The following is an 18194-nucleotide window of genomic DNA, read 5'->3' as shown; positions in this document are numbered from 1 at the left end:
TGCGGCAGTACTAACTGTCTCTGTTGGTTCCGCGGCAGAGTTGCTTGGTGGTGACACAAACCAACTTAGAGGTCCACTCGTCCTATCAATAGTTCTACTCTCCCCCTGACTACTAAGGTTGGTGTAGTAATACTCACACTCAAGAAAGTTGCAATTCATAGTGGTTATTATCTTCCTAGAGGATGGATCAAAGCACCTATACCCCTTTTGGTTGATTCACCTATACCCCTTTTGGTTGATTCCATACCCCAAAAAAACACATTTTATGGCGCAAGCGGAAAATTTGGTTCTTTCGTGTTTTGGAACATGGACATACACGGAACACCCAAAAATTTTAAGTGGTAAGGTAAGTGGTTCAGGTACTTTGGCTAGGGAAGATAAAAGTTGTAAAGGAGTTTTCATGTTTAAAATTTTTGTTGGTAGACGGTTAACTAAATACACAGATGTAGCAACAGTCTCAGGCCATAAAAATTTTGGAACATTAGAATAAAAAACAAGGCACGAGTAATTTCCAAAATGATCCTATTTTTCCTTTCAGCTACTCCATTTTGTTCGGGGGTATATGGGCAAGAGGTTTGGTGAACTAACCCTTTATCCACGAAAAAATTTGACATTTCCCGATTTACAAACTCCCTCCCGTTGTCTGACCTAAGAATTTTAATGGTTGTCTGAAATTGAGTTTAAACCAGTTTGTAAAAAAGGACAAATTTTTCGTACACCTCAGATTTTTTTTTCAAAAAATATACCCACGTCATTCTCGAACAATCATCCACAAACAATAAAAAATATTTAAAACCATGATCACCAGTAACGGGTGCAGGACCCCAGACATCAGCATGTACCAAAGAAAAAAGACTCTTAACTCGAGTTTAAGATGATTTAAACGATTGTCTGTGGCTCTTGGCCAAAACACAAGATTCGCAATCAAAGTTCTTAAAATGAGAAAACTTAGGAAAAAGTAATTTAAAATAACCATGAGATGGGTGACCATAACGTCTATGCCACAACCAAGCTTCTCGAGTCGCAGATCCGTGAGCCAGCATTGCGGCACTCCCTTGGTGAGCCATCTCGTCAACATAGTAGAGGCCTTGACGCTCAGTGCCACGCCCAATTATCCTCCTCGTCCTGATATCTTGTAATACACAGAAATTAGGATGCATTAGTAGCATACAATTTAATTCCTTCGTCACGTGACTAATAGACATCAACTTGTGAGATAATTTGGGAACATAGAGACAATTCGACAATTTTAGCGTGGGAGAAATCTCAATTGTTCCACTACCCTCTACTGATGTTAATTCCCCATCTGCAGTCTGTATTTGACTTTTCATTTTTCCACAAAAATCCAAAAAATCCCTCCTATCATGAGTCATAGTATCAGTCGCCCCACAATCAAAAAATCCACCCTCTATCTTTTTCACTCGGCTTACATTCTACATTACATGCAATAGGCAATTTGTGCAAGATTTCAAATCTATTGGGGCTGACAAATGCATTATCACATAATATGGGGTCATTTTTCGAAATACTCAAACTATGGGGGTCAGATTGTGAGACATGGGGTTCAATATGTAATTTTTTCAAAAAAGAGGGCCTTGCAGGAAAATTATAAATTGGGCTAGGGTTTCTCAAACCCAGCCCATTACCTCCTGGGAAAATCCCGCCGCCGCTCTCTTCTCCTCCGACGCGTCCGGCGAAGGCTGCCTGCCCGACTTCTTCGCCTCGCCTGCCGCCGCCGCCGCGTGGAGTTTCTCCGTCGGTGCCTCTTCCACGGGAATTGAACTCTGTTCCACCGGCTTCCTCCACTCCGATGGCCAATCGTGCCTTCCCCTTTTGAGTTTCATCCCACCATTCCGGGAATCCCACTAATTTGAAGCAGGTTTCCTTGGTATGTTTATTCATCCCGCAATGAGAGCACCACAACTTGGTTTTGTCTGGCTTGTTGGCTCCACCGCGGCGGTTGTTGGTGGCGGCGGGGTGTTGGGTCTGCTGGCGGGGCGGCGCCGGTTGGGATGAGGTTCGCTGGTTTCGGGCTCCGAATCCGAAGCCCACTCCTCCTGACGGCGCTTCTCCATTCGACGCTCCAGTCGGGTTCGCCGGCGACATGATTTTCTGTCGTATAGCCTCCCGTTTTACCCAGCCATATGCGACGTCCACTGGAGGTGTCGGGCTATCTTTGAGGATATCCCTTCTGACTCCTTCGTATTGAGAATTCAATCCGGCCAAAAATTTGTATAATCTGCGTGTATTAATGATTTCTCGATACTGACACACTCCTTTGTCGCAGCAGGTGATGGTTTTGTTCTGGCATCTATCGATCTCCACCCATACTCCGTGCAGGGTTCTCCAGTACGTTTCCAGATCCATGTCCCCTTGGACAATTCGACTGACCTTCTCCTCTAGGTCGTATATCAGATATGCATCCGACGTACTTTGATACGTCACAGCCAAGCTATCCCAAATCGCCTTCGCACTTTGGTGATGTGCGAAATCTCCGACGAGGTTGATCACCATATTGTCAACGATCCAGGAAAAGACCACCAAATCGGTCTCTTCCCACTCCAGATATTCCTTATCTGTTGGGTCTGGGGGCGCCGGCACTCCCGTGATGTGCCTCGACGCCCGTCTGCATCCAATGGCAACTCGCATAAGCCGAGCCCATAATGGATAATTTCTCCCATTTAGTTTGAATGCTACCGTCACATTCTTGCTGGTTTTGAGTCTGATATCGCCGGGTTTAACATCATCTTCATCCCCTGACATTTTGCAGGTTCGGTTGTCCGTCGCCTTCTGGTGGGGACAAGGTATTGGCGATGATGAACTATTTTCTGAGCCTCTGAATCTCCTGCTCTGAAGCCATGTTTGCTATTGTTTCATATATTCATTCAAGTGTATTTCATAGAGAGGAGAATACACGCCTAAATAGGCTGAGAATCATGTACATATGGTATGATTTACCCTAGCTATAAATCAGGAAGAGATAATTTACAATTAATGTGAGATCATTCTAATTTAGTTCCTAATCTTGGTGTATCTTCCGTGATATCTTCCAACAATAAGTCTTGTGAAAAACATAGAATTCTGATCCAATTTACATATTCACGAGGTATTTTCATAGCAATATACTATTGTGGAGATGAGAGACTAATTCAAGCATTCGAGAGATGACTAATAAAATTGAAACTGAAAGAAGAGATGGGCTATTTGAAAATAAGGGCCCTGTATGCATAATTCATTAAATCTAAGGTTGTATTTTGGATTGAAGGATTTAAATCAACCCGGAATCTCGCTTAATTGTATAACGCTCTGGCCACAAACAACCCTGGGACCACAGCTAGATTTAGCAAAGTGACTGATTAGTTGAACATTCATCATGGATGAACTGAGAGTGGAGTAATTTATTATCAACATTGAGTTTGACTCGGCTTTGATGACTTATGTATATATTTACAGGGTAAATATCATTTTTCAACAAAATTATCAACGCTTTTCACAATAATCCTATACTTACAATAGTGACAGATTACTATGATTAATATTACTCGAGTCTAATTGGCAACCAGAAGCTTGTGCAAACAAAATTGTCATTCAAACTGGAATAAGCAAGATAGAATTGTAGGTCAATTAAGGCCATGGGAGAGAAGGAGAGAGATGTTATTTCTAGTGCAAGCAATGGAGAGATGCCAGGATTGAGAATTCTTGTTTCAAATATTTCATTACAGTTGTATCATGTATATAGTACTAATAATAAACACTTTTTCTCACTCTTTGGAAAGAGAAAGGCAAACAAGATTGGATGACAATAGCAGTCTTTTTTACACTGGAGCCACTGGAGAAAAAATCTGGAGATGAGCAGAGAAGTCATGGGTGATTGATATGAAACTGGATTGCTTTAGATATTTTTCATTCTTGTAGCATCCAGATCGAATGAGTGAGAGAGATCTGTTATGATTTAGAGATAGTCCTAATCAATGACTTAGCCTCCAACTTAGGTAACTAATTTTGTTTCCTGTTAACCAACACTTCCAACATGATCACATCAACTAGTCATTGTTGGAAATTTGGTCAGCTTCCAATATTGTTGAAAAATTGAAAAAGCTGGGAACTATCAAAAGGGTGGGTTATTTATGTCAGAATCATGAAAGTTTGAGGCATCATGTGCTAGACCTATTTTTAACTATATAAATACCAAATTTATCTAATAATGTATTGACCCGAGTATCGGATTTAGACTTCCTCACGCATTACTGACATTATTGACGGCCAGTTATTGAAGACGGAGACAAACATCAAAGATACTTATTTTATAAATTGATTGAGATTTTGATTATTGAGCAGAAACCTGTCCCAATAAGAATGGTTCATATAGAGTTGAAGAGAAACATCCAACAAATAGCACTAAACCAAGTCTAATAATCTGAAACAGTAAAGTGCCTATCAATAACGCAGTCACATAACACTTCCCAAGTTTCAATTAGTAAGGATACTCCTAGAAAACTACCAAAGCTCATAGTAACTTTATTGCCAAAACCACCAAGCAAAATGAAACGGATGAGTTCCTCGTCATATGAACTCCTCGTCATATGAACTTTTACAGGAGGCGAAAAGAAAGAATTCCAGCAGTATAGATTGTCTGGATACTATCTAATAAATATGAGACTCTGTCACTCAATTTAACTCATTCCAAATGACTAGGTCAATAGGAAATATTAAACTACTACTTGAACATAAGACATATATCACACATAACTACACAGGAACACTTTGGTGTGTGGAACACTTATTGACGGCCAGTTATTGAAGACGGAGACAAACATCAAAGATACTTATTTTATAAATTGATTGAGATTTTGATTATTGGGCAGAAACCTGTCCCAATAAGAATGGTTCATATAGAGTTGAAGAGAAACATCCAACAAATAGCACTAAACCAAGTCTAATAATCTGAAACAGTAAAGTGCCTATCAATAACGCAGTCACATAACACTTCCCAAGTTTCAATTAGTAAGGATACTCCTAGAAAACTACAAAAGCTCATAGTAACTTTATTGCCAAAACCACCAAGCAAAATGAAACGGATGAGTTCCTCGTCATATGAACTTTTACAGGAGGCGAAAAGAAAGAATTCCAGCAGTATAGATTGTCTGGATACTATCTAATAAATATGAGACTCTATCACTCAATTTAACTCATTCCAAATGACTAGGTCAATAGGAAATATTAAACTACTACTTGAACATAAGACATATATCACACATAACTACACAGGAACACTTTGGTGTGTGGGACGAGAGCGGAGAGTAGATATTGGATATCTGGAACTGGATAGATACTCTTTCAATGAAAGATAAGCATAACCTCCTATTGCAAGATAGAAAACAGAATTTTAAAAGAAGTGCATTATAGCAAATGAAATGGCATACCTCTCCAGTACGGATTCTGGTGTCCTGTCTCACAAGGGATCCTGCAGCAACCATGGCATGTTTCTCCACAACCACACCATCAAGAAGGGTTGCTCCCATTCCAACAAAAGCCTCGTCCTCAATTGTACATCCATGTACAACCGCACTATGACCTATTTGTTCCAAATAAGATTTAAAAATTGGAAATTATACGATGAAGTCCTTCATATGCTAAGTATTGGACTATTTCTACTTTGTATCCAAAAAACAGGGGAGTCAAATCTGCTTACCAATTGTAACATTATTTCCAATAATAGTTGGCAGAACTTCCCCACTTAGATTAGATTTTGCTACGTGCACTATGGAATTGTCCTGTATGTTAGTTCCAGTCCCAACACTGATGGAGTTTACATCACCTGTTTACAGGAAAGAGGCATACTAATCATTTTGCAACAATGTGAACAGCACCATTCTGTTTTGTAATTTAACTACGTTAGCTTTCCAAAATATCAATTCTGAAGAAGCCTATCAGAATTATTTAAAGTCGAAGAGGATCAGATCAAACTAAGACTATAGACTCTCGAGGAATCATGTAAAACTCAACATCAGTTAGAGTGGACAACTTGGTTGCAGTATGATAAGGCATTTGCATATGAAGAGCACACTGAGATGACTAGATGAGAACAAAGAGTCTAATAGACATAATAAATCTTGATATTGAACTGTGCTAATGCGGTAACATAAAATTAGCTTGATGCACTGCATGAAATGAAATCGAGAAACAGGAGGAAACTTCACTCGGCGCAAGAACCGGAGAATCTGTACAAGCCTTACAAGGTGATCATTTTTCCAAGGGGCACCATAAGTCGAAATGATGGGGTCAGGGGTTCTTAACGTGGAAAACCAGATGTATGCGAGACCCGTGGGGAAGTTTCAACCTGTACGCCGCTTCTCCAATGCGGGCCTCCACCCGAAAAGGCCCGAAATACCGCGGAGCAAGCTTCCTGTTGGCAGCCGAAAATAATGTGGACGGGCGGTATGCCCGGAATTTCAGGTACACCAGGTCCCTCGAGTGAAGAAAATCCACGGCAGCCTGCGATCGTATCTCGCCGAATGTGCGCTGGTATTGTAACAATACTCCGCCCAAGCGAGCCACCTATTCAAGGTCTTCGGTCTATTCGACGAGAAACATCGAAGGTAGGTCTGCAAGCAACGATTCATGACCTCCGTTTGACCATCCGTCTCGGGGTGATAGGCCGAGCTCATCTTTAATTTAGTCCCTATCGCCCGGAAAAGTTCCTACTAAAAAACACTAAGGAAAACGGGGTTGCGATCTGAGAAGCCGCACGATCTCTTTTGCGAACAGGTCCACCACCTGCCGAGCAGAGAATGAGTGCCGTAACGCGATGAAATGTGCGTATTTGGACAGCCGGTCCACCACTACAAAGACACAATTCACCCCTCCCGCTTTCGGAAGACCGGAGAGAAAATCCATACTAATGTCCTCCCAAATACGCTCCGGGGATGGGAAGGGGACTTAAAAGGCCGGCCAGGGCTTGTGTGTCAGACTTATGCTTCTGGCACGTGGCGCAAGCAGCTACAAAATTTGTCACTTGCTTGACCATACCCGGCCAATAGACATTGGTTGCCAACCGCCGGTCGGGGCTTGTGTGTCAGACTTATGCTTTTGGCACGTGGCGCAAGCGGCTACAAAATTTGTCGCTTGCTTGACCATACCCGACCAATAGACATTGGTTGCCAACCACCGGTAAGTGCGATACGCGCTAGCATGTCCGCCGCTCGGAGTCAAATGGAATTCAACCAATAATTTCGGAATCCAAGGAGAGTGAGGGGGCACGACGATCCTTCCCTTATAAAACAGAACACCATGTATGAGCTCATAATGAGAGGTTGTTGGGCGGCCTGTCGGCGGACAAAGAGGACGTCTCACCAAGCCGGACAGGTTGGGCGGGATAGAGTATCAAATTCGACGGAGTCCTCATCCCTCCGTGAGAGCGCGTCAGCGGCTCAATTCAACCAACCGTCTTTGCAGAGAATAATGAAGTCATAGCCGAGCAGCTTTGCCACCAATTCTGCTGTGCCGGTGTGGAAAGTGGATGAGCCAATAACTGCTCAAAGCTACGTTGATTGGTGTGGACCGCGAAATGCCGTCCCAAAAGATAGGGCCGCCAATGATGAATGGCCAGAACCAAAGCCATGAGCTCCTTCTCATATGCGGATTTGGCTAGCCATAGGTCGGACAGAGTCATGCTAAAATAGGCCACCGGTTGGTGGTCTTGCATAAGGGCTTGACCTGAAACATCGCATTCAATGACAACTCCTGGAGAAATCAGGCATCCGAAGAAGAGGGGCCGTGGTCAACGCTGCTTTTAACTCGGTGCAAGCGGCGTCTGTGTCGGCCGGCCAAATCCACGACTTTCTAGGTGGAGCATGATCTGACTTTTTAAGCAACGCGATTAGGGGTGCCGTAATCTTCCCTTAATCGCAGATAAAGTGCTGGTAATAGCCCACGAGACCGAGGAATCCGCGAACCCCCTTGAGAGATGTCGGGGTCGGCCAACATAGCATCGCCGAAATCTTCGCAGGATCCGTTGGCATGCCCTGGAACGAAACAATACGACCGAGATATTCAACACTCGTTCGACCCAATAAGCATTTCTTTGGAATTACCACGAGAAAGTGTTCTCTCAGAATACCGAAAAATCTGGCAAAGATGCTCCAGAAGAGTTGTCCAAGAAGTGCTATATACGAGAATATCATCAAAAACAACCAAGACAAACCGTCGCAGAAGAGGCCGGAAAATGTCATTCATCAAACTTTGGAAAGTGGCGGGTGCGTCGGTGAGGCCGAAAGACATGACCAGGAACTCATAGTGGTCGGAATGAGTGCGGAAAGCGGTCTTATGCACGCCGGTCGCAGCCACGCGAATTTGGTGATATCCCACCTTAAGATCAAGCTTGCTAAACCATCGAGATCCATGGAGTTTGTCCAGCAACTCCTGTATAATCGGGATGAGGTACTTGTATGGAATGGTGCGCTTATTGAGCTCACGGTAATCAACGCAAAAACGCCACGAACCATCTTTCTTCCGCACCAATAACACCGAGCTTGACTGGAGCTTGGTTGAATCACTCTCGACGCCAACATTTCAGCGATGAGTTTCTCCATCTCGTCCTTTTGTAAGTGGTTGTACCTGTTTGGTCGAACCGAGACAGGTTGGGGTGCGGCGCACGGGAGGCAGCATCGCTGAGACGTGGCAGACAGAAGGAAATGCCTCGATCACCTCGCACAGCTGATCCCAAGCCGCTGCGGACAGGTATAACCACTTAAAAAAGGGACGAGATGGAGAAACTCGTCACTGAAATGTTGACGTTCAGCCAAGCTCTAGTCCAGCCCGGTGTTATTGGTACGCAAGAAAGCTGGTTCGTGTTGTTTTTGCGTTGATTATCGCGAGCTCAATAAGCGCACCATTCCTGACAAGTACCCCATCCCAATTTTACAGAAGAGTCTAGATGAACTTTATGGATCTCGATGGTTTAGCAAGCTTGATTTAAGGCGAGGTATAGCCAAATTCGCATGGCTGCGATCGACGTGCATAAAACCACTTTCCACACTCATTCTAGCCACTATGAGTTTTCCTCGTCATGCCGTTCGGCCTCAGTAACGCACCCGCCACTTTCCAAAGTTTGATGAACGACATTTTCCGACCTCTTCTCCAACGCTTTGTCTTGGTTTTCTTTGACAATATTCTTGTCTATAGCGGTTCTTGGACAGCTCATCTGGTTTTCGGTATTCTGAGGGAACACTCCCGCATGGTAAATCCAAAGAAATGCTTAATGGATCGAACGAGTGTTGAATATTTCGGCCATATTGTTTCTTTCGAGGGCGTACGAATGGATCCCGTGAAGATTTCGGCGGCGCTACGTTGGCCGACCCCGACATCTCTCAAGGGGGTTCACGGATTCGTCGGTCTCACGGGTTATTACCGGCACTTAATCCGCGATTAAGGGAAGATTGTGGCGCCCTTGACCGCGTTGATTAAAGAGTTAGACCCTGCTCCACCTAGAAAGTCCTGGATTTGGCCAGCCGACGAAGACACCACTCTCACTGTGTTAAACACGGTGTTGACCACGACCCCTCTCCTTTAGATGCCCGATTTCTCCAAGAGTTTCGTCATTGAATGCAATGCTTCGGGTCATGGCCTTGGAGCGGTTCTCATGCAAGACCGCCAACCGATGGCCTATTTTAGCAAGACTCTATCCGACTGATGGCTTGCCAAATCCGCATACGAGAAGGAGCTCATGTCTTTGGTTCTAGCCATTCATCATTGGCGGCCCTATCTTTTGGGACGGTATTTCGTGGTGCACACCAATCAACGTAGGTTGTTGATTGATTGAAGCAGTTATTGGCTCATCCACTTTCCACACCGCCACAGCAGAATTGGGCGGCAAAGCTGCTCGGCTATGACTTCATTATTCTCTACAAAGTCGGCCAGCTGAATCGAGCTCACGGAGGGATGAGGACTCTGTCGAACAGACGTGCAGTCCTCTTTGTCCGCCGACCCAACCTTGGCTAAGATCAAAGCCGATCTAGAGGCAGGCCACCCAACAACCTCTCATTTTGAGCTCATACATGGTGTTCTGTTTTATACGGGAAATTATCAAAATCTCAGATTGTGCAGGAGTTTATTTCTTTCTCGCGTTCCCGGACGAGCACAACTCGTGCTGTTTTTCTCAGTAGCACCTTTACTTAACATTTACTCCTGTATTCAAATTTTTATGGCAAATATGCAATGTCTCGTTGAGTAAATTCAACAGCGGCCCAACTTTGTTATTTTATCTCAAGAATAGATAATCCATATAGTGATTAAGCTAAATGAAATTTTTTTTCGCGACTCAACTTTTTCTAATTGTCATTAAGTGATGATATAAATCGCATATTATATATCTTCCATTATATTTGGACAGAGGAGAGTGATCAATTGCTAACTCCTCATTTATTGGCTAACTACAACTAATTTAAGGCCATAGGATTTTAGAAGACGTGTGGTCTACAATTTGCCACGTCTAATTTTCGTTTTTGTTAATAAAATCAAAAAAGATAAAAAATAAACTCCAAATTAGGGTTTTAGATGAAAATGTCAATGATCAATTGCCAACTCACTACAACAAATCTTCTCTTTAAGGACACAAATTTAACGACGCAATTGATTGCGTTGGAAATTTTTTAAAAGTTATTAAAATTAGCGCAAGAAATAGCGTCTTAATTTAAGGCCTCTGATTACTTCTATTGAAATTGCAACTCTAAACTCTAATTAAAAATCAGAATATATTAGAATAACAGCCCAACCCCAAGGCCCATTAGCAGTTTGTTCTCTCTCACCATTCACGCAACAGCCATGCCCAATGCATTCACCGCCGTCGCCTCTCAGCTGTGCACCGCCGCCGTTTCACCACCATCGGTAACGGTCATCGTTCCGCCACAACACGACTGGATACTTGGATACTGGCTGTCACTCCTTGTGAAGCTTCGAAAGCCATTTTTTTCCATGGTATCTCAATTGGATTGATGAAGATTAGGTTTTATAATGTTTTGAATTTGTTCAAATATATATATGCTTTGATACATCTACGATTTAATAGTTTTATTTTTATTTGTTCTAATGTGTCAAATTCTCTATTTTGTTTTCTGATTTTTCCGATTGCTCAAGTTCTATTTGATTTCAATCATGCTCACTTTGCTAGATTTTAATGTTGCATTTCATCGATGATAAAATTCCTGGTTTTAAGCTTCTGAGCATTTTTTTAAATTTGATTTTAAGCATTTTTTTAATTACTTTTTTAATCTCTGTTACTCTTTCTCACTTATTATTTCTATTCTAATTTTGTGCTAATTGAACCTCTTTTCTGATTTGCTTCTTTGTTAGTTTTCCTCCCAAAGCATATCTATGTGAAGATAAGATTCATTGTCCCCATTCCTCAATTCGTGTTTCTATGCGGGGTATTGGTGCATGTAATTGTTGGTTAGATCGATTAGGTATTCATGTTATGGCCTTTGGTTTCTGAATGGTTGTGTAGTATTATTTTTATCAGCAACACAGAGCTTCATATAGAATAGGTAAAATATTGCTTGATTTTTGTGTATCTTGTCTTGGTAATAGAGTGGCATATGAGCCACAATGAATAACACATCTCATTGTGTGTTAGGGACGTTAACACTCTCTTAACCACTGTGTGTTGTCTGTGTTTTGAGGTAATCCATTTTGTATGTTTTGATTTAATAGGTGTTGGGGGTTATGCATACATATATCATGGAGCCTCCATGATGGCACGGAATGATCACTAGTAAGCCAGGTTTTCCTCATCTCTATTGATTGATATGCCTATTTTATAGTAAGTCTCTAATTAGGTATCCAATTATGTTTTATTATCTTGAAATATTACAAGTTCAATTCATTCTTATAGAATAACTCCCCTAATATACTTTGATAAGGAATGCAGTGTTCATAGAATATAATGATATATGTTCTGATTAATTAGTATATATTGTATAATTCTTTCTTATTTTTACTTAATTTTTTTTGCAGTGATAATTAGGGAAATTTCAAATTTTTTGGCAAATAGCCCCCACAGTGCTTGTTTCCCTTCTCTTGGTGCATTCAGTAACATCGTTAGGTAAGCTATTCCCAATACTATTTTCAATTTATGCCCAAATTATGCAATCCTTGATGTTGAATATGGTATGCTGTAATCTTATATTGGCCTACTTCATCTTAAATCAGAAACTGTATGTACTAGAGATATTGGGTTTTTATATTTGCGTCGTTGGTTGTGTCATAATTGTTATAGATGTGCCACAAGAGCAGCCTATTTCTTCTGTGCAGGAAATTAGAGTATGGTAACACAGCCAGGTAGTATAAGTCTTTGTTTTGTTCGCCTATTGCTTGAAAAGTCACTCTCTACCACATGTCAGTCATTCATTTGCGACGGTAGCGTCTTTCTCACTATTCACATGTATTTTTTTAGGTGCTGTGTGTAGAGGAAATGTAAAGTGCTGCCAGGTGATGATAGTTCACCCCATTAATTTTTGAAATTATGTTAGTAATTCCATGCCTGATAATCGATTCCTCTGTGTAGAATTTCCAGAAAGATCATATGGTGCTAAGAATGTATACATTTATCCCATACACAGGGCCTTTCCCTCCCCCTTCAAAAGGTGATTAAGTATATTATTTATAATGTGTAATTTAATTCCAGATTTATGTAGTACATCATTGTGGAGCTTCTCATTAAGGAGGTGAAGCTTGTGATACACTTGTAACTCCGGTGGCACCTCATTCTTAGAAGAGAAGTAGAGGTGCTGAGTCCACAATTTATCAGAAAAGGTGTGTGATGCTCTTAGTTTATTGCATGTAGTTTGTGGACATTTTGTACTGCAAATTTTTCTCAGACCAGTAACTATTTTTGTCTGGATTTTTTAAAGAGATCCTTGGTTAGTGACAATATTACATAAACATTATTCATAATCTGAAAGTATCACAAAGGCATTGAAAATTATAAGTTCATTATGTTAGTCAGGGTTGGGGCCATAAATATAGTTATATGGTAGAGGTTATAAACTATTCAATTGTTTCTTGGCTATTAGATTTGGGTATTGTAATGGTGTACGAGTTTATGCTTATAATTGTAATCTTGAGATATTTTGTAGTTGTGGCTCTTCTAATCATCCTTTAACTTGATCCAATATTTTCCTTATGTTCTAATAGGATATCCTGGTAACTTTACCCGACTGATGATAAGACTTTTCTAACTCCCCAACTCCCCTGGTGGTTCATATGAGGTATGGCCTTTGTGATTTGTCTTCTTGATTTTGTGAACTCCTGTTTTCTGTTTGTGTCTTCATTATATTTGTCTTTGAATTTTACTCCTGATATTGTGATTCTTTGATTTACCAGGCCATCCAACAAGATAATGCTTCACTCCTAAATTCCATTCCTAGATATGATTATAAACATGCTCAAGGTATGAGTTCTCATCTTTTACTTTTTTCTGGTTTACTATCTTATGCTCTTTATTTCTCCTTCATTTCTCACTTTTGGCCCTACATTTGGATGTGTGTGTGAGAGAGACAGATCTGTAGAGCAAGATGAAGTGATATTATGAGGCAGTAGTAGCAATGAGCTGTTTAGTAGCCTCCCAATATCATGTAATAGTAGATTCTGTTACTATTTGCATTTCTATCTGATGTATTTCTATTCTGTAATGTTTCTTTAGCATTTGCAAATTAGTTTTATCCATTGTAATGAAACTCCTGCAAATGATGTGTATAAATGAAGTTATGGTTGAAGATCATTAATAATTAGTGAAGCAGATCATCTTAATTGGGTATTTTATTTAGATTTATTCTCTTAATTGTATTTAGGGACACTTCTTAATAATGTCTCTAAGGTGCATTTAGAGACGCTTTTCAAAAAAATGTCTCTAATTTGCATTTAGGGACGCTTTTTTAGTAGTCTCTAAGTTGCCTTTTTAGGGACGCTTTTTAAAAAGTGTCCCAATATTATTTCACCGACGCTTCCATTTTGCGTCCTTATCTTGTTTTGGCACGCCACCAATAAGGACGCATTTTAAAGCGTAGGTGATTTATTTAACAACATAAATTAGCGTCTCTAATGCAATATAAAAGCGTCCTTAGACGTTATTTTTGTTGTAGTGACTCCTCAACTTTTTCGCGTCTCAACTTTTTCTAATTGTCATTAAGTGATGATATAAATCGCATATTATATATCTTCCATTATATTTGGACGGAGGGGAGTGATCAATTGCTAACTCCTCATTTATTGGCTAACTACAACTAATTTAAGGCCATAGGATTTTAGAAAACGTGTGGTCTACAATTTGCCACGTCGTAATTTTCGTTTTTATTAATAAAATCAAAAAAGATAAAAAATAAACTCCAAATTAGGGTTTTAGATGAAAATGTCAATATAGTGTTTCGAAAATATCAACACAATGCTTTGAGAATGTCAACACAATGCTTTGAGAATGTTAACACATTGTTTATATTGACATTCTACATGTATTATATTGACATTTATATAGTATGTTGACATTTCTGCAAGTACGAAATTTCGAATTTTTTAAAAAAATTTTTACGACAGAATATATGCGCATATTAGGATATCGTTGGAATCCTTATGAAATTATCTTTAATTTGATATATGTTATATGAATTTAAAGTTTTGGGATTTCTTTTAAAAGTTAGTTATAACTAAACATGTAGTTAATTGACATTAATACCCCTATTGATATTTTTTGGAATTAATCCTATGGCCTTATTGACGTTTTTCGTTGATCGTATTGATATTTAGGGATTAATGATCTAAGCCCTTAATTTGAATATCTAATTGCTATTATTTAGTTGTACTTAGCAATTAAGTTATGAGTTAGCAATATAACACTCCCCTTTGGACAGATGACCGTCACTTTATTTTATGTACATCTCTTCTTAATTTAATACTCCCTTCATCCCTCAAAAGTACTACGAAGTATTTCCTTTTTAGTCCGTCCCTGAAAAGTATGTATTTTCTAATTTTGGAAATCCAACTACACTCTCCACTAACACTACTTCCACTATCCTTTCTCTATCCCTCTTTTACTTTACCAATTATGCATTAAAACTTGTGCTCAACCAAATGTTCATACTTTTCAGGGACATTTAGGATCTCATGTTGGAAACTTGGAAATATGTAACCACCTTGAATATAAGGGCTATGCTCATGCTAAGAGTCGTAAATTTTCATTGACTGTAGCAGTTCACTTCCATAGAACCCAATCAGCGTGTCCATTAATTGACTGCATAAGCCTTGCGGTTGAGTTGTTCGTCAACCAGCGGACAAGAGTATACTTTATGGTAAACCCCAAGAGAACTTCTCTACTTTGTAAGACCTAACATTTTTACTTCTCTAAATAGCTCAATAAACATTTCATTACTCATTAGGCAGAACTAAAGCTTTATAAATTATAATTGATCAAATTTTGATTTTGAAGACTTGTTACTGGCAGTGATCTTTTAGTGATAGTCTTCTCTGTCAATCATGACAGGATTTTCATATAAAAAAAGAGATGTGAATCGCCCAATCTCTTTGCAGCAACACCTAGGTAAAAATTAACTCAAGGCATAAACAGAGGCTGCAATTCTGCAAATCACAGAATATCATGAGGAAACAAAACATACCACACAGGACTGTGTTTCACTCAGATCAATATCAGCAAAGTAATATTAGCCAGATTAGATGCTACATTTTAAAGTGCATACCTCGAAGGACAGATCCATACCATATCGATGATCCTTGGCCCACCTGAACATCCCCAATGACAGAGGCACTTGGGGCAATAAATGCGTCTATATCAACCACCGGAGATTTATCTTAGAAACTGAAAATAAACACTTATAAGATCAAAGGCATGGATACAAAAAGTATTCTAAAAATACTAAGAACAAAATATTGAAGGCTGAAGCTGTTTGAAAGAAAGTGCATCATGAACTAAACAACCAGAAGCATAGATTTATGCTACAATGAGATGGGACATTATAAAAAAACAAATTGCTAGAAAATACCAACATATGAAAGGTGTAAGGTACATGACAAAAATTAATGCTGTATATGAAAGCAGATCCAATGAAATTTTCCCTGAAATTAAGGTTACCAAGGATCAGACATGAAAGGTGAAATCTGAATAAAACATACCAGGTGCCCTGGAAAAGCAAAATATATATAAGAGCAAGATCAAACTACTCTGAATCTGAATGGGCTTGATTATCCTGACAAGTTACAAAACACACAAGGACTTGATTACCTAAACTTATGTATGTGTCCCAGAATCTAATTCTAACATCTACAAGTGATCTGGACTGGTACACGTAATAAATCTCGCTTAACATGCCTCAATATTGTTTGTGAACTTTTCAATATTATGCTCGACACAAAAAGTTCTTAAAGGAAATAATTCAAAAATAAAAGTACTAATAATTATTCTAATTAAATGAAAAGAACTACTTAGAGACAAAGTCTCCAAACCACGCTGGTTTCTTGGGCTGCCTCGTTGATCTCCGTGGCTCTGTGTTCTCAACTCTCTCCTCCATTTCATCCTCGTCGCTATCTTCCGACGCCGTCTCTACCTCTTGTGCTTCCACGGCGTCGATGCTCTGTTCTAACGTTGGACCCGTATCAACTCCCTCCCCGATAACAAGCTCCTTGTCCGCAAGGAGGTAAGGAAAATGCTGCTCTATTGTCGCCAAAGGCTCCCACGAAGAAGAAGAGGCTACATCAACCCCAAGGCTGACACCTGGTCAATAGGCTGCCCGTTCACCAAGGCTGTACGTCGGTCAAGTATCCTCACCGGTCTCTGCACTGACCTCGCCCCCACAAATTCAGATGGGAAATCAGCCCTTGCCTCCGAAGCTTCCCCCTCGACGAAAGATCGAAGTAAACTGACGTGGAAAACATCATGGATACGAGCCCCCTACGGTAGCTGTAATCGGTATGCAACAGGCCCGATTCTTTCCGTCACAGTAAAGGGGCCATAAAATCTCCGAGCTAGCTTCGCGGACACCGGTCGCGCCACAGAATGTTGACGATATTGTTGTAACTTAAGTAAGACCTTATCTCCCACCTCAAACTGAACATCACGCCGATGCTTATTGGCTGCATTTCTCATTCGTTGTTGAGCTCGTTCCAAATTCCTCCGCAGCTCCACCAAAAGTTCTCCCCACTGCTGGATGAGCTCAGCGACTTCCGGCTCCACCCGAATTCTGCCCGTAGTAGGCATTGCCGCCACCAAAGGCGGTGGGTCGCGCCCATAAAGCGCCCTAAAAGGGGAAGTGCCGATGGACTCATTATGAAAACAGTTAAGAGCCAGTTCCGCCCACGGAAGAAAGTTAGCCCACTTAGCTGGACGCTCCGACGTGAAAGCCCTCAAGTATTGTTCTAAACCACGATTACGCACCTCGGTTTGACCATCTGACTGAGGGTGGTAGGCGGTAGAGAAATGGAGTTTCGTGCCGCTGAGTTGAAGCATATCTCTCCACACATCACTGAGAAAAATCGGATCACGATCAGAAACCAAAGTCTTGGGGAACCCGTGATGCTTAACCACTGTCTCAATAAATAAACGCGCAACTCGCATCGCGTCAAAATGTGCTGGTAGCAAAGCGAAGTGAGCATACTTAGATAAACGGTCCACCGCGACCATAATGGTTGTGTACCCACGAGAATTCGGCAAACCCACTATAAAGTCCATAGACTCATCCTCCCAAACTTGCGACGGAATGGGCAGAGGTTGTAGTAACCCTACGGGTCGCTGCGTGGAATATTTGGTCGTCTGGCACACGACACATGCGGCCACAAAATTTTTCACATCAGTGCGCACGTTGTGCCAATGAAAGTGGGTAGTCAACTGTCGCAGTGATGGGGTTTGGTGCCCCTTGCACAGCGGAAGACTTGTACAAAACAAATAAAGTATCTCGATATCAGGGTGGGCTGATCTTATCAAAATACTAGGACTCGAATAAAGAAGACGAGAGACAGAAGAAATCCTTTTGGGAAAAGGAGTAGAAATCGAAATCTCCTTCAGCTGGGGGGCCGAAAATTTCGAAAAAATTCAAGTATGAAAATTGTGATCATTCTGTCTCCTTTATTCTCCTATTTATGTTAAGTTCTTTTTGGGCCCAGACAGGGATCTATGGAAGGTTTTGGATATGGGCTCCCCC

At 40.7% G+C, this 18194-nt stretch overlaps 1 long non-coding RNA gene and 1 pseudogene across 9 annotated transcripts; one reads left to right on the top strand and one right to left on the bottom strand.

Moving 5' to 3' along the window:
- LOC125196210 overlaps window positions 1-16935 on the bottom strand; it is a 21511-nt pseudogene extending 4576 nt beyond the window's left edge.
- On the top strand, window positions 10763-13789 carry LOC125202176. 9 transcript variants are annotated; one of them, XR_007173051.1, is made up of 8 exons: window positions 10763-10974; window positions 11707-11776; window positions 12010-12097; window positions 12449-12483; window positions 12560-12591; window positions 12690-12807; window positions 13189-13262; window positions 13378-13789. It is a non-coding gene; the product is annotated as an uncharacterized LOC125202176 (long non-coding RNA). The 9 variants fall into 9 exon arrangements; XR_007173046.1 differs by having other exon boundaries at window positions 12680-12807; XR_007173053.1 differs by having other exon boundaries at window positions 12560-12638; window positions 12717-12807.
- Window positions 16936-18194: the final 1259 nt, after the last annotated feature.

The sequence above is a fragment of the Salvia hispanica genome, chromosome 1 (genome assembly GCF_023119035.1).
Source record: "Salvia hispanica cultivar TCC Black 2014 chromosome 1, UniMelb_Shisp_WGS_1.0, whole genome shotgun sequence".
Taxonomy (NCBI): domain Eukaryota; kingdom Viridiplantae; phylum Streptophyta; class Magnoliopsida; order Lamiales; family Lamiaceae; genus Salvia; species Salvia hispanica.
This window is presented reverse-complemented; position numbering and strand designations above follow the sequence as displayed.